Source organism: Citrus sinensis, chromosome 4 (genome assembly GCF_022201045.2).
Source record: "Citrus sinensis cultivar Valencia sweet orange chromosome 4, DVS_A1.0, whole genome shotgun sequence".
In the NCBI taxonomy this organism is placed as follows: domain Eukaryota; kingdom Viridiplantae; phylum Streptophyta; class Magnoliopsida; order Sapindales; family Rutaceae; genus Citrus; species Citrus sinensis.
In genome coordinates, this window is record NC_068559.1 from 20,469,528 (window position 1) to 20,496,318 (window position 26,791).

The 26,791-nt window shown below is 33.7% G+C and overlaps 1 protein-coding gene, 1 long non-coding RNA gene, 1 other non-coding gene and 1 pseudogene across 6 annotated transcripts in view; 2 read left to right on the forward strand and 2 right to left on the reverse strand.

The window, feature by feature from the left end:
* The window catches only part of LOC102626004 (protein DETOXIFICATION 21-like), a 131,066-nt gene that overhangs the window by 22,997 nt on the left and 81,278 nt on the right, over positions 1–26,791 (forward strand). The window lies entirely within an intron of this gene.
* LOC102610814 (protein IQ-DOMAIN 31-like) lies at positions 9,662–14,094 on the forward strand (annotated as a pseudogene).
* LOC112496867 (uncharacterized) lies at positions 18,500–18,973 on the reverse strand. Its single transcript, XR_008054141.1, has 2 exons — positions 18,856–18,973; positions 18,500–18,752 (listed from the first exon to the last, which is right to left on the reverse strand). It is a non-coding gene; the product is annotated as an uncharacterized LOC112496867 (long non-coding RNA).
* LOC112496868 (small nucleolar RNA R71) lies at positions 22,657–22,763 on the reverse strand. The gene has a single exon (XR_003063478.1). It is a non-coding gene; the product is annotated as a small nucleolar RNA R71 (small nucleolar RNA).

Here is a 26,791-nt window from a genome sequence, read left to right on the forward strand (position 1 = left end):
TGCAGTGAGATTCCTCCTCCCACCTCTTTTTTTTTTAGCCTTTTTTATTAAATATAATATAATTATATTTATTAAAATAAAGTAATGTCACAATTACTTAAAAATAATAATATTAAACTTATTTGAATATAATATTATTATATTTAGTGAAAAATAATAATTTATTTAATCTAGGTTAAAATTATTTTAAAATAATAATATTATATTCGTGGAGAACTAATAATATTACTTTACATTTATTTAATTTTAATAGTATTATATTTATTTAATGGTAATGATTAATAGTAATAAATAGTTATTCTAAGAAAATATTAATTTTGTACTATATTATTAATAATAATGCTTCATGTATAGCTCTTATAAGGAATTTGTAACTTACATAATTAAAATTAAAATTAATAAAAAATTGTGATTTAAATAATTAAGAATATTATAATAATTATCAATTTATATAATTAAAATTAATAATAAAATAAATAGTTTATTTTACAAATATATTTTTTATTCACTTTGTAATTACAAACCAATTCTTTAAATATAAGTAAAACTGTAATTTGAAACAATTCACTCCTAACCCAAGATAAAGTGAATAAATAATGAGATTCTAATTCATATTTCACACTCTAATTTCAATATAAGTAAACAACTTATTCTCACTCCCACTTTATACTCCCAATCCTAGGATTCCCACTCCTCAGAATTTCCAATCCAATCCGAGAAGTAAACGCTAACTTAAACATAAAGACAACAAAGAGTACTTATTAGTTTTCTATTATTCTCAATTTCGGTTATAAATTTTAGAGACTACATTTTAGGGGTGTTCAGAATCCAATTCGATCTGCTCAATCCGTCTGATCTGTAGAAATCCGATAAGTGGATTGGTGGATTGGATTGGATTGAAAATTTGATAATCCACAATCGGTGGATTGGATATGGATTTACTTCTGTAAATCCGCAAAAATTCGTGAATCTGCAAAATAATAAAAAATATTTTTTTAATTAAAAAATAAAACTTGTAAACATGACATTAGTACTTACTAGTAAATAAATACGTTAAAATATAGTTACATTAACACTATATTATATCTTATCTGATAATAATAAAAAATAAAAAATAATTAAATAAACAAATATAGCTTCCTAAATAGTTAATTTCCGTGTACTGATCTAAACGAATGAGATTTTTTTTTTGTTTTGGTGTGTTATATTTTGAAACTTTAAATGTATTTTCTAGCTTTATTTAAACAATTTATTTATTTAAATCTTATTTAATTTTAAATTTGATCGATAGTAAAATTATTTTTATATTAATTTTTTTATTTAGTTAATTCTTGGATTGAACATAATTAAAATTTTTCGATCCGCAAACCAATCCGTAAAATGGTGGATTGGATATGGATTGGGTCAAATCCGCATCCGATCTGCAGATGTATGGATTGGATTTGGATTTGGATTGAATTTCACCAATCTGTGGATTGGATTGGATTGAAAATTTATAATCTGTAAGATTGTGGATCGGATTGGATTGATGTCCAATCTGTAAAATTCGATCCGCGAACACCCCTACTTCATTTGATTAAACAGTTGGACACGACTATATTTGAATTTTAAAGCAGTAACTTGAAGTATAAATTGACTTTGGGATGAAAATTCACATATTGAATATATATATTAGTTTTCCAATTAGAAATATGTGACTTTAATAAAGTTAGGGATAAGTTAAAAGATAAAATAAATACAGACTCCAATGCATTGTATTTTATCTTGTAATATATTGAAATTTACATTTTTTTTTGTCTTTTAATTAATCCTTGACTTTATTAAAGTTAAGGATTCATAATTAGAAAACCACTATATATATATATATATACACACACACACACACATACATATATGATCTAGTCAATGATATAATTCTCACCTTACGGTGAACAATACTGTCGCTACTCAATATATAGTAGCAAACCTATGCATGGTAAAATAGCAAATAATAAATTTTCCATCCCCACTAGCTAATTAATCAGCAACTTATTGAAAAATTGGCGTCATATACAACATTGCTTGCGTCGCAAATAAATATATATGTCTGCAATAAAATTAATACTTGATCGTAGCTCAAGTTTGGCTGCGTATTGCCAGTTAAATATACGAGAGACAAACAATATTTCGGTTTTGGTCAAACAAATATTTGAATATATCTTAACATTAACTAGTTTGCACTTGTAGCTCTAATTTTGCTCTTTAATTTCTATGATTAATGTGCTGGGTATCTCATTCAACATGTGATGATTTTAATTAATCCGACGAGCTAGCACGTATAGCTAGATATCTTAAAGTTGTACTTGATTAATTTGTAAAAATAAATGGAAATTAATATACATATTACAAGAGAGAGCTGATTAACGATCAGTATGCCATCGATCAATTATATGTATATATATCTGGCTCCTCTTACTGAGCAGCATTCCAATACTCATTTTAATTTTGATTATAATTTCAATTTATTTAGTGGATAATACATCTTATTACAGAAACAATTTTGCTCCCTGGGTTTATCGTCTCAAGTTCAATCTTCAAATTTCTTGGCCAAGGCAAAGACATAGCAAATAGTGAGGGCAGGACATTTCTTGCCCATGGTTCATTGCCGACGTTATTTGTTTTTGGCACTTTCACTTGACCATAAAAAGGCACCTACGCTCACAGCTTAAAAACTCAAATTATTTGTATGTCACTGGTGGTTGATGCCCTAATTCTTGGAGAGGATTCAATTTAAATCCTTTTGCTGAGTTATTTCCTCTAATTAAACTCTCGACATCTTCGAGCATATGATATGGTACATAAGTGCAACCGAGCATTCTTAATAAAAACTAAATACTCATTAAATTTATGGAAAAATGCCAGAGTTGAGATATTTGCCATCTCCATATGATAAGTCTATGTTGGTTCTATTTTCTTTTTTTCTTTTTTACCCTAAAATTGGATTTTCAATGCGCTGCAAGCTACATTACAAAATGATATACTACATAACTGTCAAATATTTTTCGCTTCGCTTTTATTATTTTGGTCCCTATAATTTTTTTTTCCTTCTTTCGAATTACCCATTATATCTCTTAAGTTAAAATTTTGATATTCAAATTTACTGTAAAAAATAAATAATAATTTTAACAGGTAAAATCCGTCACATCTTTTGACAAACACATTAGATTAGACTATCAAAAGTATATATGATAGTAATAAAAATAAGAAAAATATGTTTTTTTTCTATGGTTATTTACTTGTTTTAAGACTATGGATATAATGGGTTGTTGAAAAATACTTACATACATAAGTATAATTTAGTGGTCATTAGCGTTTACCATATAGGAAGCACCTGAAAACGTAGTAGGACTTTGGGACATCCTGTAAATAGTATTTAAATTGTGGATTAATCAGACAATGTCACATGACACTGTCGCTCATCATTAGGTAATTACTGCCGCCCATTATATCATTACTTCCCCATATATATTAAGAGTGTCATAGGCATATACTAATGAAATCAATTGTACTACTTTGTAGCCTCAACATCATAGCTTGGGAGTTCATGCATGTTATGCTTTGGCCTCCTAGCCTCAATTGGGTATGAAAGATTTTGAAACATTGAGTTTCTAATGGCGTATATGCTTTGCAAACTCAAATACTGATGCTTTATTGCATACACACACACACACACACACAAACGTATGTATTTATGTCCAGAGTTCGGGTTTGAAATGAATTGGGGAGAGGAAATGCTAAAGCTGCAAAATTTCCATCAAAGTTGCCTTAATTGCTTCCATGTGTAACAGAGTTTTCTTTTCGATAATAATGTGCTCATCAGAAAAATTGTTTATTTATTTACAAGCGATGAAGAAGTATCGGAATCTGTTACAAGGTCACTCTCTGTCCCCTTAGCTTTCTCAATGTTACTTAGCGGTGTCCAGCCTGTAGCCCTGTACTCTCACGTAAGTTGATAATGTATGATATATAACATATTTTTCATAATGATTATTTCGACAAGAATAGTGAAAGTATTGTCGATTTTTTACGAATAAGTCACCTTATTTTTTATTATTTACCAATTAACACTTAAGAGTCGATGAAGTAACATCTCCCAACAATAATAGCAAACGGAGCCTTGGTCTATTGTATCATGGATATATTGAATTAATTTGCCAATGTATTTAGTAGGGGCTGCTATTGGTGCCGGTCGGCAAAGTATAGTAGAATATATTAACATTTGCTGCTATTATGTGATTGGTGCCTGTAGGAGTTTTTCATGTACGTGGCCAATGTCAAAGTCAAGGTATCAATTCATCTTTGTATTTCTTACTTTTCATCTTTTTCCCTCTTGATAAAGAACTTCATAGATTTAAATTTAGCATCTTTTACGAGGATGTGTAATTTGATCTTTATCGTTAATATAGCTCTTATGATTTTTTTTTTTTGGTAAATGCTCCTTTAGTCCATAGTATTTAAGCTAATTATCACTTAGTTAGTTCTTTCATTTTCTTAAAAATTACCCAAAAATTAAAGTCCTCTCGTTTTTTTTTTAATTTGTTGCCTGTTAGATTTGTTTGAAATTTTAAGTTATATCATAATGAAGTATCATTTTATCAGACCCGTTTGTGATTACTTTTGAGAGACTTAAATGTAATTTTAAAAAGTTGGTGTTTGATTTTTTTTTTAAACTACTTTTGAAAAAAAAATTACCTCATCCCATAGTAGAGTTTGAGCAGTAGGGAAGAATAGTTTTTTAAAATTTGATTTTGAAAATGAGTTTTGTACTTAATGCAATTCCATATATATCATCTCATCTGTAAAAATCCAAAATTATCCTTATCCAACTGCGAAATAAAATAATTAAATTTAAAGAGATTATTATTTTTACCAATCATATTGAATTAAAAAAATAAAAATAATACAATAAAAATATTTATTTTTGTTATCAACTATTATATACACACAATAAAAAATCACACACACACACACACACACACACACACACACACACACACACACATATATATGTGCGTGTGTGTGTGTGTGACAATAAATTAATAAAAACATTTATTGAACAAAATATCTATTTGAGTCATTTGTATGTATTCTTATAGTAGTTTAATAGTAAAATTTACCAAACATATATGATTGTTTTTAAAACTCATAACACCTTAAAAATAAATTTTGCCAAACATTAAACTAATGTTGTACACAACACAACTAATTATAAATGTAGCCAGATGAATATAGAATTGAATTCCAATTACTTTCAATACAATTTTTTTTTCAATTGATGAGTGATTTTTTTATTTGCTTAATTAAATTAAATGAATAAACTATTGTTTTTGGAGATAAAATAAAAATAGTAGGACAACTTTCGGAGCTTTTCTTTGTTAGCTTGGTTGTAAAGAAACAAGTTGTTTCCCTTTTTTACACTCAGAAAAAAATAAATAAATAACTGTTCGAACGTGTTAAATCTCTAAACGTTCGGCTCTAAATTGCATAAAAACGCTAAATTTGCGAGACCTAAAATACCGTTCATGTAAACAAAACGATATTATCAATCATGCAAATTCATTTATTCATGAACAGGAACTCAGCCATGTGATACAAGCCCATTTCATCTTGTACCTATAAAATCTTAAATATATATATGCATATAGAAAAATTTGTGGAAGGGTTTACTGAAGGATTGATTGACAGTATGATGAGCTGCCAAATACTATTAGACAAGGAACAAAATTCTGTGCTTCATGAAAATTAAGAAGTAGATTTTTAGAAAGATTCTAACTAGCTCATCATTTTTATCTATAATCTCAAAACAATCATTTTTTGCGAACTCAATTGTAAATAAATAAATGGAATAAGAGAATGAACCAACAGATTTACTGATTGGAACTAATTAATGATGATTTTGGCTTAAATGCAAACCGAATGCCTTTGCCTGTTATCAGCTTGCAGAAAACATACTCATTGAAGTTCAAGAGAATAAAGAATACGAGAAACTGAACAATACAAATATGTATGAACAAAGGATTAAAGTAAATGGGGAAAAGTTGTTACAGTAACAATACAAATCGAAGTCATAATCCAATTATTTATGACAAGAGATCATCCAAGTCCAGCATCAAGCCGAATGAACCGGGCACATCCCCTATTGGTTCTTCAGCATCATCATGAATTAAGTCTTCCAGAAAAGAATAGTCTTCCTCAATTAACTCAGGTAGTCCATCACTGTCCTCGTGTTGCACCAATGATTCAGGCACCAACATGGGCACTTCAACGATACTCTCTGAATGACAACAATAATAGCTAAAATAAACAAGTATCAGAATAGTTTTTCATTATTTACCAATTGACACCTATGAGCTAATGAAGTCACATCTCCCAACAATAATAGCAAACGGAGCCTTAGTCTATTGTATCATGCATATATTGAATTAATTTGCCAATGTATTTAGTAGGGGCTGCTATTGGTGCCGGTCGGCAAAGTATAGTAGAATATATTAACATTTGCTGCCATTATGTGATTGGTACCTGTAGGAGTTTTTCATGTACGTGGCCAATGTCAAAGTTAAGGTATCAATTCATCTTTGTATTTCTTACTTTTCATCTTTTTCCCTCTTGATAAAGAACTTCATAGATTTAAATTTAGCATCTTTTACGGAGGATATGTAATTTGATATTTATCGTTAATATAGCTCTTATGTTTTTTTTAATTATTTTTTATAGGTAAATGCTCTTTTAGTCATGACTATTTGAGCTAATTATCACTTAGTTCATGTATTTTTTAAAAATTGTAAAGTCCTCTCACATTATCTATTTTTACTTATTGCCTGTTAGGTTTGTTTGAATTTTAAAGTTATATCAAAATGAAATATTATTTTATCAGACCCTTTTGAGATTACTTTAGAGAGACTTAAAAATAATTTTGAAAAGATAGAAATTAATTTTGGTATTTGGAAAAGATAGATGCTCTCCCCCCTCTCTCCCCTCCCCCCCCCCCAAGAGCCTTAAACGGCCTTAATGGCCTCTCCGGCATCCGGTGATGGCAACCAGTCATCACCGGTCAACACCCTCTCCGCCAAAGAACGAATTATTAGGAGTTTGAACCCTCCTAAGAAATCATTTAGACGACCCCCAAAATTGACCAATGATCCACTGCCTGACGTCCAACTGTCACCACCGCGAATCAAATCGCTCCAGCGGCAAAATGACCTCAATCCATCCACACAACCAAATCATTTCTCTCCAAACCACTCCCATGCAGACCTTCCATCTCCAATCCACCATCATGCTGACCAACCACCGACATCCACTGCCTCTATCCTCTCGAAACTTCGGCAACCCTTAACCACCTCTGTTGTCGTAAGTGAACAAGAAGAAACGTCTCATGAAGGCTGCCATGATGCAGCAAATCAACCATCCCTTCACGAGCCGGCTATCATGAACTGACCGGCCAATGGTAATGGCAGCCAGCCACCACCGATTCCCCCCCTCACTTCCAAAAACGAATTTCCTTTTCTTAGGAGATCTCAAAGGCAAACTCGTTCAAAGTATAAAAGCCAATCGCCAGCCATCCAACCCCAACAGCCACCAACTTCCGTAAACACAGCCAATCAACCACCATCGCCATCGTCATCCCTTCAACAGCAAACTCCAACCTTAACTAGCCATGACCACCTTCCAACCGTCGAGCCATCATCACCTTCAAATCGAACCAAGCCTTCACAAGCTAACACAAACCAGCTTCCAGCATCTAGTCCGCAGCCAACACAAGCCATACATGATCACTCGGGAGATGATCAGCCAGCCGTTACAGCCCCTATGCATTCTCAAAACCAGCCCGTGCTTCATGGCCAATTGAATCAAGAACCTCTTCAAGATGCAACCACCGTGGTTAAATCCAGTCAGCCACAACCATATCCTACACAAACAACCCCCACGAGCCAAAAAGTCTCACACACACGCACTCGGAACAGTGTTCACAGCCAGCTGCAGCTGCTGACCGGCGATTGTCAGCTCCCCATGCAAGCAAACACCACCGAATCCAGTCAAGATCAGCAAACATCCCAGCCCAAAAGTCTCCACGCGTGCAGCAGCCATGAGCAAACATTCCAGCCCAAAAGTCTTCACGCGTGCAGCAGCTATGTTGCTCCACATGCACATGAACCACTTTCGGCTGCACATGATTTGTGTCCCCCATGTGCGTTTCCTACTAGCCTTCCCCTTGTCCCATTATCCTTTTCCACTAATCAATCCCAAGCCCAATCCATTTCTGAGCCCAACAACCAGCCCTCCCGAATGCCCTCAACACTCATTTCTAATAATCCCCAATTTACCCCGTTGACTCAAAATGCTACACCGCCCACATCCGCACCATCTTATACCTCAATTTTGAATTCCGTCCCCAATTCGAATCAAAAGAGAACCAATAAAAAATCGTTTATGGATATTATGATCGGCCCAACTAGCTAGAGGGTTCCAATCAAGACCGTTACTTCTTTCGGGGGAGAGCCTAACGTGCAATTCTCTGTTGCGGAAATTGAAGGGATGGCCATTTCTTTCAAGCTGACATTGGTTGGTAAATTTTCTTATAATAGACCTAGTATGGAATTAATTTGTAAATTTTTTACTTCTTTGAGATTGAAGGGAACTTTTAAGGTGTCTTTACTAGATAATCAACATGTGTTAATTCAATTGGACGTTGAGAATGACTATTCCCGCCTATGGGTTAGGTAGACATGGCACATTAATGGGAGTGCCATGAGAATTTTTAAATGGACCACCGATTTTCGGTGCTCCGAGGAGTCCCTTATAGTTCCAGTATGGATCTCATTTCCTTACATGCCTGTCCACTTCATGCACTGTAGGGAAGCATTATTTTCTATTGCATCAGCTATTGGCAAGCCATTGCGAATTGACCAAGCTACTGCCACTACTAAAAAAATGGTCTTTACTAACACTTGATTTGTGACAATTTTTTAAAAAGTATCAGTATTTTCATACATATGGACCATTTTCCGTGTTTAACATAAAAATATCACAAATTATTGATACTATAGTGTCTGTAACTTAGACATCAGAGATTTCTGACATTAAGGTATCAGTAATAAAAATAAAATAATTCTAATTAAGTTCTAAATAGAACTCGAACCGGAGACCTCTAGTACTCAAGCGTTTAAGTTCGAAAAAAAGACCAGAACATTCAAAACTCAACTTTTCTTGTTCAGAAAAGTAACGACTAAACCAAACATTTTTTTTTTAACTTTTCCTGTTTAATTTAGACAAAATTTTTATTTTTTTCATTCCCTCCTAAACTCCCCAAATCTAAAAAACCCTAACTTCACCGAATTCACAAAAACTCTAATCTAATAGCGTCGTCTTTTTAACCCCAACTCTTCCTCAGCCACTCCTCTCTTATGTTTCTCTTACAGTCCAATACAATCTCTTACTATCTAACTCAATTTTTCCATCCCAATCTTGGCTCTTTTCAATCCCTAACCTTAAATCTTTCTATTACAATCCAACAGAATCTCACACGGTCGTGAAATTCTAGCCACTTTTTTGCCTAACGCCAATCTTCGTCATCGATAAAAATGATTTGAGGTGTTTAATTTAGCTCCAAGATCGTGGACGGATGCCTTGGTCAAAGTTAAAGAGCGTTGTTGGAGGCTGTTTAAAGAAGAAGCAGAAGCACCACTTAGGTGAAGCATTTATAGATCTGGGCATGGTAATTAAGTAAGGTGAGCATTAGCTAAATAATTAATAATTATTAAATATTCTCTACTTATATGTGAATTTATTAAGAAATTAATTTGATTCTTTTTGTTGAATTTTAAGTAGGTTCACTAATTCTTTTATTTTTATTCAACTAATACATGGTTTGGGAATTCTTTTTTCCGCGTTTTGATTTGTTGATATGTGAATGGTAAAAGTTGTGTCAGTCATTCATAGTTTTTGGACAACTGGTATGGTGTCTACAAAGTGTTTGATGAGATGCTTGTGAGAATTGTTGGGTGCGTTTCAATTAGTTGACATGGTTAGCAAATTATATGCTTAACAGGGTAGTATATGTAAATAAGAAATGATGGTATTCTTTCTTAAACATATTATTTGGTGGTCAGTCGGTATTATTTTGTTTAACTTGCTTATAGACATTCCTTCACATTCCTAGATGCGATTATGCCTTTATCAAGTGAACACACCATTGAAAATATATTTTTGAGACCTTTTGCAATCCTTTCTTTCTCCATAGGTATATTGTATATACCTCACACTAATACTAGCTTTTGATGTGAAGGCTCGGTGAGCATTTCGAGCCCTTAAAGGCACAATAAGGCTGTAGGCTCTTATTCGTGGACATTTAGTGAGAAGACAAGCAGCTGCTACTCTCGGCGCTATGCTGGGGCTTGTCAAGTTACAGGCACTTGTTCGTGGTAGAAAGGTCAGACATTCTGATGTTGGACTTGAAGTGGGGAAAACTTGCACTCCATTGACGCTTTTGGTAATTTCTTGAGAGCTCATCTGATAGGGATTTAACTGCTCTTCTTTTTATTTATTTATTTTAAAAGAACATATTCTTTCCGTGAAGATTAATCTTTTAAATATATTTCATTGATCTCGCTGTTAATGCATATTGTTGAATGTGGAGATATTGTCGTTTATTGTTCAATAGTAAAGGTCTCGCATGGAGAGGCTTGATTACTTGTCTTGCTTTGATTCCATGAACAATGCGGAATAGAGCATGTCATGAACTTCCACCCAAAGCTCAAGTGGGGTACATTGGTGTCTGAGTGAACCTTTTTTATGGTTAAGCATTGAATGGTTGTCCTTGCAGCAACTGTGTACTTGTACAAATCAATATATACCTTCTTACTTTTCATCCGTTCCATTCATTTAGGATACATGCGTCACTTTATGTAGACAGCCTTCATCTACAAATATACGGATGGGTTATTTATACATTCCAGACATTACTAAACTGCCTGAATTTCTACATGTCCAGTTCACTTCTAATTAATTTCATTTTTCTTTTAACTGCTCTGTCCTTCAGCAGGGCAAGCATGTGGATCCTGTTGAACTTAATTTGTCTACATGATTATCGAAGCTGTTAGGAATTTCTTTTTTATCTTTAAGGTATTCTCGGCATTATCATGCCCATTTGTCTGATTATGATTTTTCTTTTTAATGGATTGAGCTTTATGTTCATATGTCATATTATTTAGGACGACTGTACATGGCAGAGCCTGTGGTATCAAAGACATTAAGTTCTAATTTGAATATGGCACCCATTTTATTTTGCTGGAGGCCTCCAATTTAACTAATAACCTGTTGGCAAATATGGCAGGATGTAGTTGCAATTTTTCTTTTTGATCTACAACCTTCTTGGTTTTTTTTTGGATGTGGGGTAAGTGACTGTTTGTTTTTTGCTTTAGTTTCTTGCTTCATCACCAATTGTGTTGTCTTTGCAACTGCAATATGATTCTGTGGAGCCAAATTCGGTCTCAAACACTGGTCAGCATTTCACATCTGGAAACTAGCTCCCCAACCAAAGAAAATGTCAGACTCAAAATCTCAGAAGAAGCATGTTAGTGCTCAAACGCTTGAAGCTGAAACAGGCCGACCAAAATGAAGTGTTCGCAGGAACCGTGCTGCTAATGCAGACAGTATCACAGTGCACTCAACCCCCAAATTTGAGAGATCCAAACGAAGTCTGAAGAAAGCTTTAAGCCATCCAGCAGATCCAGTGGATGAAAATCCACAAAGTGAACTTGAAAAGGTTAAGCGTAGCCTGAGAAAGGTTAATAATCATCTAGTAGAAAATTCTGCATTTGTCCAGTCAGAATTTGAAATTGAAAAAAAAAACCATAGTTTGGATAAGTTGCCAACGAGCTCAGTATGTCATGAAGGTTTGGAACGGAGCTTGAGAAATTCAGGTGAGAAGATGAAGAAAAAGACAACTTTGAAACAATCCAAACTACCCAAAGTAGAAGCCACGCCAGACCTAGTGGAAATGAATGAGATGTCTGATGTACCACCCAGTGACCTAGCCGTAGATGAATCAAAACCTTGGATGAAGAGTGGTGCTAAAGACGAGACTATTCCCATGACAAATGGTAATTTTGAACCAAAGGAGGATTCAACAAACAATGAGAATAATAAATCTAGTAGGAAAGTTGTTGTTCTGACAAAGAAAAAATGTGCAGAGAATGAGCTGCAGAGCAGCCCGTCGCTGCCAAGCTATATAGCTGCAACTGAATCAGCGAAGGGTAAGCTAAGACTACAAGGCTCATCAAGATCTAGCGAAGATGGTGTTGAGAAAAATAGCGGCACCGGGTGTCATTCGCGGTTTTTTTCACCTTCATATCTCTAATTTTTTTCACATTGGCCTTTCCTTTTAATTTCTCTTTTTATGAAATAAACTTTAATCAGATTTGAGTTGCCTTATAATATAAACTTTAGTTCTTCTAAATTTTCTCAATTGACAGTCAATTTTTTTCATTTTCCATGTACTTATATGCCGATTTGATCAATGTGTTTGAAGTGTTTCTTCCTCGACTTCACTTGTATCCTAACCTATCCAGTCTATTGAATAGAGAAGTTGCTGGCGTGATAACACAACTGCACTACTTATGTTCAAAGAGTGAAAGGCAGTCATCCTTATCAATTTAGCTTTTAAATTTTCTATATGTAGCCGCAACTAGTAGACATTTGATTGGATGGTAGAAATTCTTATGTATTGAATTTAAATTATTTAGTTGTGAGAGTAGGATATCTCATATTTTTGTTATTGAAGTTTTGGAATTTGTAATATATACTAATAATATTTAAATGTGAAATGAAAGATTTTGTGATATAAATCAATTTCCTTTTATTATTTTGTGGTGCCTTTTAATTTTACCAATAAATCAATAGGCAATGATCTAATTCAATTTTTTATTTTTTTAAAATAAATTAACTAGTGATACCATGGTAACAGTAATCATAGACACTAATAAAATATCAATAACTACTAACACTATGGTGTCATAATATCGGTGATACTGTAGTAATAGTAATCACTGACACCACTTACAAGTGTCACTATTTTTCTGACTCCCAGATTACTGACACAATTAACAAGTGTCAGTGAAAGTAATTTCTGACACTATTCTAAAGTCAGTAAAGACAATTTTTCTAGTAGTGCATGCCTCTTTAGCTCACCCTTCTGTAGCTAGGGTATTAGTGGAGTATGATGTTACCCAACCTCCTTTGCCAAGGATACGAATCGGGGTGGGAGATTCTGGATTTTGGCAAAATGTAATGTTTGAGAAAATCCCACTCTACTGTGCTTCATGCAAGCACCTTGGCCATACCATTGAGACGTGTTACGTGGCCAATCCGGGGCTCCGTCCCCAGCGACCCAGTGGGAATCGGCAGACCAGAGTAGAAGATGGTAATAAGTCAGAAGTTCTACCGTCAGATACTTCACAACCCTCAAATACTCCTCGACCTGAGCCTTCCATCACTAAGCAGATTGCAGACGTGGGGTCCCCGATCACCAAACCTTCGGAGAACCGGCCTAACGTTACAAATTCTACATCCGTTCAAGAGCCGATTGCCCAAGATGACACAACTCATGATTCTAAGGAACCTCGTGATCAAAGCTTGTCTCCCCTGCGGAGCATTGGTGAGTATAATCCACATCTTCATCGAGCATCCAGCACAGATTTTAGGCATTACAATTCTCATACTGATAATGATGATAGTTCTGACGAGCACCTGGCGAATAACGAACACTTTTTATTTGCTCCTGAGAATTCTGAGAGAATAGACTTAAGTCCCGATTTTAGCATTGTTGGTCATTCGAAAAAGGGATTTAAATTACTTACCGGCCGTAAGTATCTTAAGACATATTATCACCGTCTTCATTAGTCATTTTATTATGATTCTCATGTTAGGCTATGCCTTAATCTTTTCTTTTTCTGTTGTATTTTTTTCTCTTGATTGGAGGTTTTGGTTTTTGTCCCCCTCCTTGTATCTTTCATTATCTTTTATAAATGACAGGTAGGGGTCCCGCCTAACCCCCCCACCTTAGAGTGGTATGCTTATTTAAAAAAATTTTGGTGTTTGATAATTTTTTTTAAACTACTTTTGAAAAACTTACTTTATCCCATAGCGGAGTTTGAAAAATAAGGAAGAGTAGCTTTTTAAAATTTAATTTTGAAAATGAGTTTTATATTTAATACAATTCCATATATATCCTCACATATACAAAAATCCAAAATTATCTTTATTCAATTGTGAAATAAAATCATTAAATTTAAAGAGACTATTATTATTATTATTATTATCAATTATATTGAATAACAAAATAAAAAAATAATTAATAAAAAACATATTTATTTTTTTATTAGTTATTATATATACACAATAAAAATAATAAATATACATGACAATAAATCTAAAAAAAAAATTGAACATAATATCTATTTGAGTCATTTGCATGCATTTTTATAGCAGTTTAATTGTAAGATTTATCAAACATATATGATTGGTTTAAAAACTCATAACACCTTTAAAAATAAATTTTGCCAAGTATTAAACGGATGCTCTATACAACTGATTATTTTTACAGCACAACTAGCATTAATTATTTTAAAAGCTACACTTATTACTAAACTAGCCCTAAATCCAACAATTATGAAAGTAGTGATAGAGAATTTTGGATAAGTTTTAAAAATATAGGAATTAACTAGGTAATTAACCCAATCCAAAAAGACTAAATAAACTTTTACCCTATTTTGATCATGTTGCCTTACTTTGGAGTACATGGCATGGCTTGTTGTAGTTCATTTTTCAAAAACTAGATGAATATCTTCATTCAATTAATTTGCACATGTTATATGGATTCGAATGCTGCTTGGAGTAGTAAACCAATCATCGTGCTTGGCTATGTTCCAAGAAAACCGACTGGGACAATGAGGTAAATATTTAAATTAAATGAAGTTTCATTCTATGATACATTAATACTGTAATTAAACATGAATTGTGTAAATGATACATAAGACATATAAATTCAACAGAAAAATTATAAATCAATAATAAGTATAAAATAAAACATAAATTATGTAAATATAATATAAGACTTATAAATGAAAAGTAAAACAAGTATATTAATATAAGAATGGTAAATTGGTGTTCCACTAGTAAACAAAACAAAAACTTACAAATGAAACATAAAATTTGTAAATTAACATTAAGTGTAAAATAGAACATAAATTGTCTAAATAAAACATAAGATTTCTAAATAAAAGGTAAAACAAGTAAATCAACATGAAAATGATAAATTAGTGTATCAATAGTAAACAAAAGAAACTTACAAATATAATATAAAACTTAAAAATTAATAATAAGTATAAAATAAAACATAAAATTAAATAAATAAAACATAAGACTTATAAATGAAAGGTAAAATAAGTAAATTGATATAGGAATGAAAAATTGGTGTATTATTGGTAAATAAAATAAAAAATTACAATTGTATTAGATTCAATTTTATTGATATATTGTATATGTCTAATAAGAATTCTTTTTATTTTGTTTTGCCTTGATCCACATCAAGAAAAATGATTTTACATAATTAATCTATATAGTAAACAAATACTTTATATGATAGAAAATTGAAAAAAAAGTTTATAAAGTCCTAAGACCAATATAGAATTGAATTCCAATTGCTTTCGATACAATTTTTTTTTTCAATTGACAGGTGATTTTTTTTTATTTGCTTAATTACACTAAATGAATAAATTACTGTTTTTGGAGATAAAATAAAAATAGTACGACATTTTTCTTCGTTAGCTTGACTGTAAAGAAACAATTGTTCCCTTTTTTTACACACACACACACACACACAATTGAAAACATAACTGTTCGAACGTGTTAAATCTCTAAAATTTCAGCTCTAAATTGCATAAAAACGCTAAATTTGTGAGACCTAAAATACCATTCACGTAAACCAAACGATATTATTAATCATGCAAAATCATTTATTCATGAACAGGATCTCAGCCATGTGATACAAGCCCATTTCATCTTGTACCTATAAAATCTTAAATATATATGTGCATATATAAAAATTTGTGGAAGGGTTTACTGAAGGATTGACCGGCGGTATGATGAGCTGCCAAATACTATTAGACAAGGAACAAAATTCTGTGCTTCATGAAAATTAAGAAGTAGATTTTTAGAAAGATTCCAACTATCTCATCATTTTTATCTGTAATCTCAAAACAATCACTTTTGTGAACTCAGTTGTAAATAAATAAATGGAATAAGAGAATGAACCATCAGATTTACTGATTGGAACTAATTAATGATGATTTTGGCTTAAATGCAAACAGAATGCCTTTGCCTGTTATCAGCTTGCAGAAAACATACTCATTGAGGTTCAAGAGAATAAAGAATACGAGAAACTGAACAATACGAATATATACGAACAAAGGATTAAAGTAAATGGGGAAAAGTTGTTACAGTTACAATACAAATCGAAGTCATAATTCAATTATTTATGACAAGAGATCATCCAAGTCCAGCATCAAGCCGAATGAACCGCTCACATCCCCTATTGGTTCTTCAGCATCATCATGAAGTAAGTCTTCAAGAAAAGAATAGTCTTCCTCAATTAACTCAGGTAGTCCATCAATTTCTTCGTGTTGCGCCAATGATTCAGGCACCGCCATGGGCACTTCAGCGATACTCTCCAAATGACAATGATAATTCTCTCCAGTTTCTCCACCCTGAAGCATGTTGTTCCAGGAGTCATATTGTTGGTTGCATATCATCTGATCAAAATGACTCATCATCATCTCCATGGATGGCTCGTAAACACTGCTTGCAAGCCCCATTCCACCAGCTAAGCTCTGCTCACTCATCATGTCAGAACTGCTGCAGCTTACTTCTTGATAATCCATATAGTTCTGTTGTTGATTCTGTTGGTGGGTCAACAGCCTATCCATCTCAATATCTGCTACTTGTTCGGATTGATTGCTGTTGTCTTGAAAATCCTTCAGCTTTCTTTTCTTTGCAGAACCGTACTTCATAATATCATGGCCAGATGGTTGATTCTTTCGGAGCCTGCAAAGCACATAATTGGCAGCTTGATTCTTTGGCAAATGTAGAGTGTACTCGTGCATGATCCAAGCCCCGTGATCCTCACAACCTTGTTTTTCGTAACGAAACCGCTTCTTGGAGCCGATTTTGATTTTGGATTGGCCGCTTACTATATCTTTACCAGCATCCTCCCCTTGCCACGTACCACCAGAAGATCCGACTTTGCGATCAATTCTAGAACCCTTGGAAGACTTTTTCTTCAATTGGGTGAAGAAATAAAGATCTTCATCAGCATTTAAGAAGGGTCCTCCATGTGAATCCCAAATCTCAGTGGGTTTTTTCTCGTAAAGATTACAATCCCTGATGAAATACTCAGCAAGAGGGATGAATATTCCCGAAACTTTCTTCTTGAGATAATGTTCGATGAGTTCTTCATCGGATGGTCTGAACTGGAAGCCATGTGGAAGAAAGGGTCTGTGTTCTTGCATTTTGTTTGAGGAGAAGAGGGTTAATTCAATGGTGGGTTGGTTGATTGATTGATGGAGGAAGGTTTTTCGGTGAATTATTGAAAACAAAGAACACGGAAGCCGAGAGAGAAGCAAAGATAGGGTTAGAGAATTAGAGCAGAAGTGGTGAGAAGCGTGGGTGTCAAAGTTTCCTTATATCATATGGAGGAGTGAAGTGGCGTAGCTTGGATTACAAGTAACAATTTCTTAAGGCAACTCCGGGAAACGCGGGTGAACTTGCAAGTTGGGTAATTGCTAAACCCTAAACCTATCTCCCAGTTTGTTTCCACTCGAGATTAGATATTTGGTGTTGTAAGAAGTTCTGTGAGTAGCATTAGCTAATCATGCAACTATGTGATTTTAATTCCCCTACACGGTGGTGCTGAAATTTCGGTCTTGTGCACCTCTTCGACTAATCAGCACGTCTGTATTGTAAATAGACGGTTACGAATAATCCAGCCAAAGTAATAGGAATTAGACCTAAGACGATTCCAAATAGAAAGAATCATTAAAATTTTTTTTTTCATTGCTACTGTGAATTAAAATTACTAGATTTCATATAAGATTTCAAATAATAATAGATTGGTGTTAATTAAATACTATTTATATATCTAGATTATTTAAAGCTAATTTGAAAATATTCGTAACCTAATTTTTGTTCTTTTGAAGGAAAAAAAAAAGGTCAAACTTTTTAAGTATTATCTGGAATTTTTTATTTATATAATGTGAGTAATAAATAATTTTAAATGTTGTAAAATTTATTCATAATATTTAAGACATATAGTATTACTCTTTAAAACATTAAATGATTATTTACAAATGAGATCTAAAAGAGATTTCGGATCTTGATAATTGAAAAAAATGATCCTGAAACCAAATTAGTTCAACAAATATACATCTTTCTATGATACCAACTATATAATTTGCAATGTTACAGAGATTATGGCAGCAACAGTTTAAATAAACAACCTCTACAGCTGATGTTTTTATTTCACAATTCAAAATATGCAAATTTGATCATCTACCTATCTATCTATGCAACAGATTGTATGCGGGTAAATCTTGTACACAAGAAACATCTTCGAGTTTAAGCTCGCGCTCTAATTGTGCTCTTGTAGACTTCAATACATCCTGAAAAAAAAAATAAAAAATCATATAACAACAATTAAGCCTAAATCATGGTTCATGTTAAAAAAAAAACCCCATAAAGTGGAGGATGCTAGGTTAAGTTTACGTTAAATTCCATATATGAAGCCCGTTTTGCAAGCCATTGAGCATCTATCATTTGAAAGGCTACACAATAAAGGTTGTCGAATGCCATTTCGTCTTTCTCAAGCAGTTCTAGAAAGCGGATACCACCTAAAGAAGATGGCTTTCCTGCACGTAAAATTCAACAATATGAAGACACCAAGTAGAAATGCAGAATATAGCACAAAGTTAAGTGTGTTTAATAAAATATGGCTGGTCAGATGTTGGATGAGCAAGTTGATTTCTTAAGGGGATGCTTGGAACCAAGGCTCTTCATGATTGACTGGGGTGGCTTTGCCGTTTCCCAGCATTTAAGGATCCAGGAGTGAACCGCAATGATTACAATAAATGTTACTTATTCAGAACTTTAATTACCTGATTGAAGATCCAACATCTGTATTAAAATAAATTATGTAAATGCAACATAAAACTTATAAAAGAAAGGTAAAAGAAGTAAATTAACATAAAAATGGTAAATTGGTGTGCTACCAGTAAATAAAACATAAAATTTGTGAATCAACATTAAATGTATAATAGAACATAAATTGTCTAAATAAAACATAAGACTTCTAAATAAAAGGTAAAACAAGTAAATCAACATAAAAATGATAAATTAGTGTATCAATAGTAAACAAAAAAAACTTACAAATATAATATAAAACTTGTAAATCAATAATAAGTGTAAATAAAATATAAATTAAATAAATAAAACATAACACTTATAAATGAAAGATAAAATAAGTAAATTGATATAGGAATGACAAATTGGTGTATTATTGGTAAACAAAATAAAAAATTTGAAGTGTATTAGATCCAATTTTATTGATATATCGTATATGTCTAATAAGAATATCTTCTTTTTTTTAGCCTTAATCCACATTAAGAAAAATGATTTTACATAATTAACCTGTGTAGTAAACAAATACTTTATATGATAGAAATTGAGAAAAAAGAGTTATAAATATCCTAGGACGAATATAGAATTGAATTCCAATTATTTTCAATACATTTTTTTAAATTTTCAATTGCCAGGTGGCTTTTTTATTTGCTTAATTAAACTAAATGAATAAATTATTGTTTTCGGAGATAAAATAAAAATAGTAGGACAACTGTCGAAATTTTTCTTTGTTAGCTTGGCTGTAAAGAAACAATTGTTCCCCTTTTTTACACACACACACACAAATTGAAAACATAACTGTTCGAACGTGTTAAATCTCTAAAAGTTCGGCTCTAAATTGCATAAAAACGCTAAATTTGCGAGACCTAAAATACCGTTCACGTAAACAAAATGATATTATCAATCATGCAAAATCATTTATTCATGAACCGGATCTCAGCCATGTGATACAAGCCCATTGCATCTTGTACCTATAAAATCTTATATATATATATATATATATATATATAGTAGTTTTCTGGTCAATGATTTTAAAGTACGGAAAAGTCCGGGAAAACTTTAAAACCGCATGGCTTTAAAGGCTTAGAGTTTAAGCCTTTAAAACCGCATGGTTTTAAAGGTTTCCCGCTCTTTTCCGCACTTTAAAATTTCGGACTGGAACATTTCTCTCTCTCTCTCTCTCTCTCTCTCTCTATATATATGTGCATATATAAAAATTTGTGGAAGGGTTTACTGAAGGATTGATTGACAGTATGATGAGCTGCCAAATACTATTAGACAAACCAACAAAGTATTGGCTCCATTGGCAATGAGGTCCCCTTAAGTGGTTTGACTGGGTTTGCTCTCTAGTTCGAGTCGTAGGGAAGTCGCTTTTGTTGGGAGAACCTTGATGTGCTCATAATTTATCTATTATCTTAATACTTTCATAATTAATTTATGTTAAATTATATTTTATTATATTAATTTTTATCTTAATTTTTATATTTATTCATTGTAGGAATATTGGGAATATTAATGAGAAAAGAAGCTTAAAGAGGAAACAAATTGGAGTATAATGGAAATAATGTGGAAGCAAGAGGGAAAGAAATAAAAAGCCAAATTTAATCATCATGCATGCAACACGTGGGGGAAGCATTGAATATTTGTTGACAAATATGGCAGCAAATTGGGAAGCATTAAAGAATTAATTTGCAAATTGGACAATCAAACTTTACAAGTCACGTGGATGGGCTTAAAAGGTGGCTAGAATTGTTTTGTTTGAAATCCTTTTCATTTAAGGATTCGTGGGCTGGATTTGCAATCCTTTTCCTTGAAGGATTTGGAAGAAACCACATCATTATAAAAGAGAAGAAAGGCAGCCGCACAAGAGGGGGGAAGCCAAGAGAAAAGAGAAAAATAATAGAGCAGCAGCCGCAAGTTTTGAGGAAAACCGAGAGCAGCAGGAATAATTTAGAGCAGAAGGAAGACACATTAATTCTTGAGTTTTTTTTTTCTTTCTCTCTTCTCTATTATCTTACTTGAATGTTTCCATTTAAATTAATGGATCTCTTTATATTCCCATGAACTAATTTATTTTACTAGGGCTACGATGTAGCCTAACTATGAAGATTTAATTCCATAAATCTATGTTATTTTTAATTAATTATTCCATGATTGAGTGTTCATTATTGTGCTTAATGCTTTTAATTATTTGGCCAATATTTGAATGATTTGAGGATACATAATGAGACCGAGAGGAGATTTATGTATTTTTGCTCTGTGTAATGGATGCCATGAATTGAACGAAAGACAGAGATGTGCCAACGTGATTCGTGCAGTTTTATCTAAGAATTTCCATAGAACTTAATGAATCTTTGCATATTTAAATTCACATAGAGATATAGTGGGTTGATATGTGGAGATATTTTTGATATTACTCGAGAGATGATATTGAATAAATTAGGGAAATTCACTGTCAACATGGGTAATAAACTTTAATAGCATAGATGGAGGATTAAATTGGATTGGTTGTGGTGAAATCGAATGTCCTAGTGTTTTAATCTCTTCGTAATTTTCTATTATTGTCTGCATCTTTGTTTAATTCTTAATTATTTTATTTTATTTAATTGTAATCTAAATTCGCTTATTTGATTGTTCATATAAATTAGGGTTAGAATAATTTTGGTAACTAATAGGGTATACAATCTCTGTGGGACGATACTCTACTCTTCATTATATTACTTGTGCCGACTAGTACACTTGCTAATTTACGCAACAAGTTTTTGGCGCCGTTGCCGGGGATTGTTTGGATTAGTATCGATACCAACTAACCTTAGTTTAATTTGAATTTTATTTTTATTGTTTTTATTTGAATTTTTATTTTCTTGTTTAAATTTTATGAGACGTTCAAGAAGTTTTGATTTATTGCCTTTTGATCCAGAGATTGAACGTACGTGTAGAAGGCTTAATAAAGAAAGGAGAGAAGCTTCACAGGAGCAACAATTAATCATGGCTGACGAAGCATTACATGGAAATGAGGATGCAAAACCCTTAAGAGATTATGCTGTACCTACAGTTAATGGTGCCCGCTCAAGCATTGCACGTCCTGCCATTCAAGCCAATAATTTTGAAATTAAGCCAGCTATAATCCAGATGATTCAGACGTCAGTACAGTTTGCTGGGATGCCAAATGATTATCCAAATGCTCATATTACAAGTTTCTTAGAAATTTGTGATACATTTAAGCAAAATGGTGTTTCAGACAATGCTATCAAGCTAAGGCTTTTTCCGTTCTCACTGAGAGATAAAGCAAAAGAGTGGTTGAACTCACTCCCTGCTGGAACAATCACTACTTGGGATGGTTTAGCACAGAAGTTTTTAGCAAAGTACTTTCCTCCAGCAAAAACAGCCAAATTGAGGAATGACATCACAACCTTTGCTCAATTCGAGATGGAATCATTATATGAAGCGTGGGAGAGATACAAAGACCTACTAAGAAAATGCCCACATCATGGTCTACCAGTTTGGCTTCAGGTGCAGACATTTTACAATGGTTTGGGATCCAATACTAGGACAATGATTGATGCTGCAGCAGGAGGAACGTTAATGGGAAAAACACCAAAAGCAGCTTATGAATTATTGGAGGAGATGGCATCCAACAATTACCAGTGGACTTCAGAGCGATCAATGCCAAGGAAAATTGTAGGAGCCCATAATGTAGATGTTGTCACTGCTTTAGCTGCACAGATGACTGCTTTATCTAATAAGCTGGAGCACCTAAATGTTAGTGCAATTCAAACTCAAGTGTGTGAATTATGCGGAGGGAACCATACCAGTGTCAACTGCCAAGTTGGAAGTCCTTTTGCGTCGTCATCTGCTGAACAAGCTCATTATGTGTCAAACTTCCAGAGGCAACAAAATAACCCATATTCTAATACCTACAATTCTGGCTGGAGAAACCACCCGAATTTGTCATGGAACAACACTCAAAATACATTGAAGCCACCTCCAGGGTTCCAATCACAAGAGAAGAAGTCAAATTTGGAAAATGCTCTTACCCAACTTACAACAAATATGTCTCAATTCATGACCAAAATAGAGACAACTTTTTAGAATCAAGCTGCATCAATCCGGAACCTCGAAGTACAAATGGGTCAGATTGCAAACTTGTTATCCAGCAGACCACAAGGCTCTCTGCCGAGCAATACAGAGACAAATCCAAAGGAACAAATGAATGCAATTATGCTTCGGAATGGTAGACAACTTGAAGATCCGCCAAAAGAAGTAAATGAAGTTGAAGAAGATAACATGGAGCAAACTAAAGACACCACTAGAACATATGAGACAACAAGTGTAGAAATTCCACAATCACAACAATCAGCACCAGTCAAAGCTTATGTCCCTCCAATCCCGTTTCCTCAGCGCCTTCGGAAAAACAAATTAGATAAGCAGTTCTCTAAATTTCTTGATGTCTTTAAAAAGTTACATACTAACATTCCTTTTGCAGATGCATTAGAACAAATGCCAAGCTATGCTAAATTCATGAAAGAAATTTTATCCAACAAGAGGAAATTAGAAAAGCATGAAACTGTGTTGTTAACTGAAGAGTCAACTGCAATTCTACAGAATAAATTGCCACCGAAGTTGAAAGATCCAGGGAGTTTTTCTATCCCATGCACTATTGGAAATACTTATTTTGATAAAGCTTTGTGTGATTTAGGTGCAAGTATTAATTTGATGCCTCTATCTGTTTTCAGGAAATTAGGACTTGGTGAACCAAAAGCAACAACTGTTTCTCTTTAATTGGCAGATAGGTCTATAAAGTATCCTAGAGGAATGATTGAGGACGTACTTGTTAAGGTCGACAAGTTTATATTTCCTACAGATTTTATTGTTTTGGATATGATTGAAGATCGAGAGATACCAATCATTTTAGGCCGACCATTCTTGGCCACAAGAAGAACTCTTATTGATGTCCAAAAAGAAAAACTAATCCTTAGGGTGCAAAATGAGCAAGTCACTTTCAATGTATTTGAAGCAATGAAATATCCATCGGAGATCGACACGTGCCTTCAAATAGACACCATTGATAAGGAGATAATTGAGAGCTTTCGCGATACAATGCCAAATGACACACTAGAAGGATGTATTGTTCACTCTGGGACTACTCAATCTCCGAATACAAGTATTCATGAGTATGCATGGTATTTGGAAGCTTCACCATTTTACGTGCCCTCGAAAAAGCTAGAATTGGAAGAGCTTGGTAGAAATCCTTCTAGACCAAAACCTTCAATAGAAGAACCTCCAAAACATGAGCTTAAGCCGTTGCCCTCTCATTTAAGGTATGCTTATTTAGATGATAACTCTAAGCTACCAGTTATTATTTCTTCTGCCTTGACAGATCTTGAAGAGGAAAAGGTACGTCGAGTTTTGAGGGATCACAAAGCTGCTCTAGGATGGACTATTGCCGACATCAAAGGAATAAGCCCTTCAATTTGCATGCACAAGATTCTAATAGAAGAGAGTTATCAGCCGACAGTACAGCCACAAAGGCGCCTAAATCCAAACATGCAAGAAGTGGTTAGGGCAGAGGTGCTTAAATTATTGGATGCTGGGATAATTTATCCAATCTCTGATAGCAAATGGGTTAGTCTAGTGCAAGTGGTACCAAAGAAAGGAGGAATGACGGTCGTGAAGAATGACAACAATGAACTTATCCCAACAAGGACAGTCACAGGTTGGCGGGTATGCATGGATTATAGAAAACTTAATGCTGCTACTAGAAAAGACCATTTTCCACTACCTTTTATTGATCAAATATTGGAGAGACTTGCTGGCCATGCTTACTATTGCTTTTTAGATGGATATTCAGGCTATAATCAAATCCCTATAGCACCAGAAGATCAAGAGAAAACCACCTTCACATGTCCTTATGGTACATTTGCTTATAGAAGAATGTCATTCGACTTATGCAATGCACCAACTACCTTTCAACGTTGCATGATGGCAATATTTTCTAATATGGTGGAGAGATTCATTGAGGTGTTTATGGATGATTTCTCAATTTTTGGATCTTCATTTGATCATTGTCTAAACAATTTAGATCTAGTTTTACAGCGATGTGAAGAGACAAACTTGGTTTTGAATTGGGAAAAATGTCACTTTATGGTGCAAGAAGGCATTGTGCTAGGTCATCGTATTTCAGCTAAAGGAATTGAAGTTGATAGAGCAAAGATCGAAGTCATTGATAAGTTGCCACCACCGACTTCCGTGAAAGCAGTAAGAAGTTTTCTAGGGTATGCCGGGTTTTATCGACGTTTTATTAAAGATTTTTCAAAGATAATGAAACCCTTATGCAACATTTTACTCAAGGATGTGCCTTTCAATTTTACCGATAAGTGTTTGCAGGCTTTTAACACTTTAAAGGAGAAACTGATTTCAGCTCCAGTTATTATGGCTCCAGTTATTATGGCTCCAGATTGGGATATGCCGTTCGAGGTTATGTGTGATGCAGTGATTATGCTATTGGAGCAGTTTTGGGGCAGCGGTATAAAAACATGTTGCATGTTATTTACTATGCAAGTCGAACTCTGACAGACGCGCAATTGAATTATGCTACCACTGAGAAAGAGTTTCTAGCCGTTGTGTTTGCACTAGAAAAATTCCGCTCATATTTGGTTTGCTCCAAGGTAATAGTTTACACTAATCATTCAGCTCTCAAGTATCTGTTCACAAAGGCAAATGCTAAACCAAGACTGATTCGTTGGGTGCTCTTACTACAAGAATTTGATTTAGAGATTCGGGATAAGAAGGGATCTGAAAATTTGGTGGCGGATCACTTATCTGGGTTAGAGCAGGGAGAGCGAGGGGATAATGTAATGGTTTCAATCACCGAAGAATTTCCTGATGAAAAGCTGCTGGCCTTGCAGACTTGCGACGCACCATGGTATGCAGATTTCGTGAACTATTTGGCGAGCGCCGTTGTTCCTTCTGATTTATCATATCAGCAGAAGAAGAAATTCTTTTAAGATGTCAAGCATTATCTTTGGGAAGATCCGTTCTTGTATAAGTACTGCTCAGATCAAATCATTCGACGATGTGTCCAGGAAGAAGAGATGAGGAGCATTCTACAACACTGTCATTCTCGTGAAGTTGGTGGACATTTTGGCACAACCAAAACTGCGGCAAAAGTGCTTCAATCAGGTTTTTATTGGCCCACCTTATTTAAAGATGCTTATGTTTTTGTTGCTGCTTGTGACCGGTGTCAGAGAACTGGTAACATTTCAAGGAAGAATGAAATGCCACTAACTAATATTCTTGAAATAGAATTGTTTGATGTCTGGGGAATTGACTTCATGGGTCCGTTTCCATCTTCCTTTAAGAATAAATATATTCTGGTAGCTGTTGATTATGTTTCTAAGTGGGTTGAAGCTGTTGCTTTGCCTTCCAATGATGCTCGGGTTGTTGTGAGGTTTTTGAAGAAAAATATTTTCATGTGGTTTGGCACTCCAAGAGCAATTATAAGTGATGGTGGCAAACATTTTTG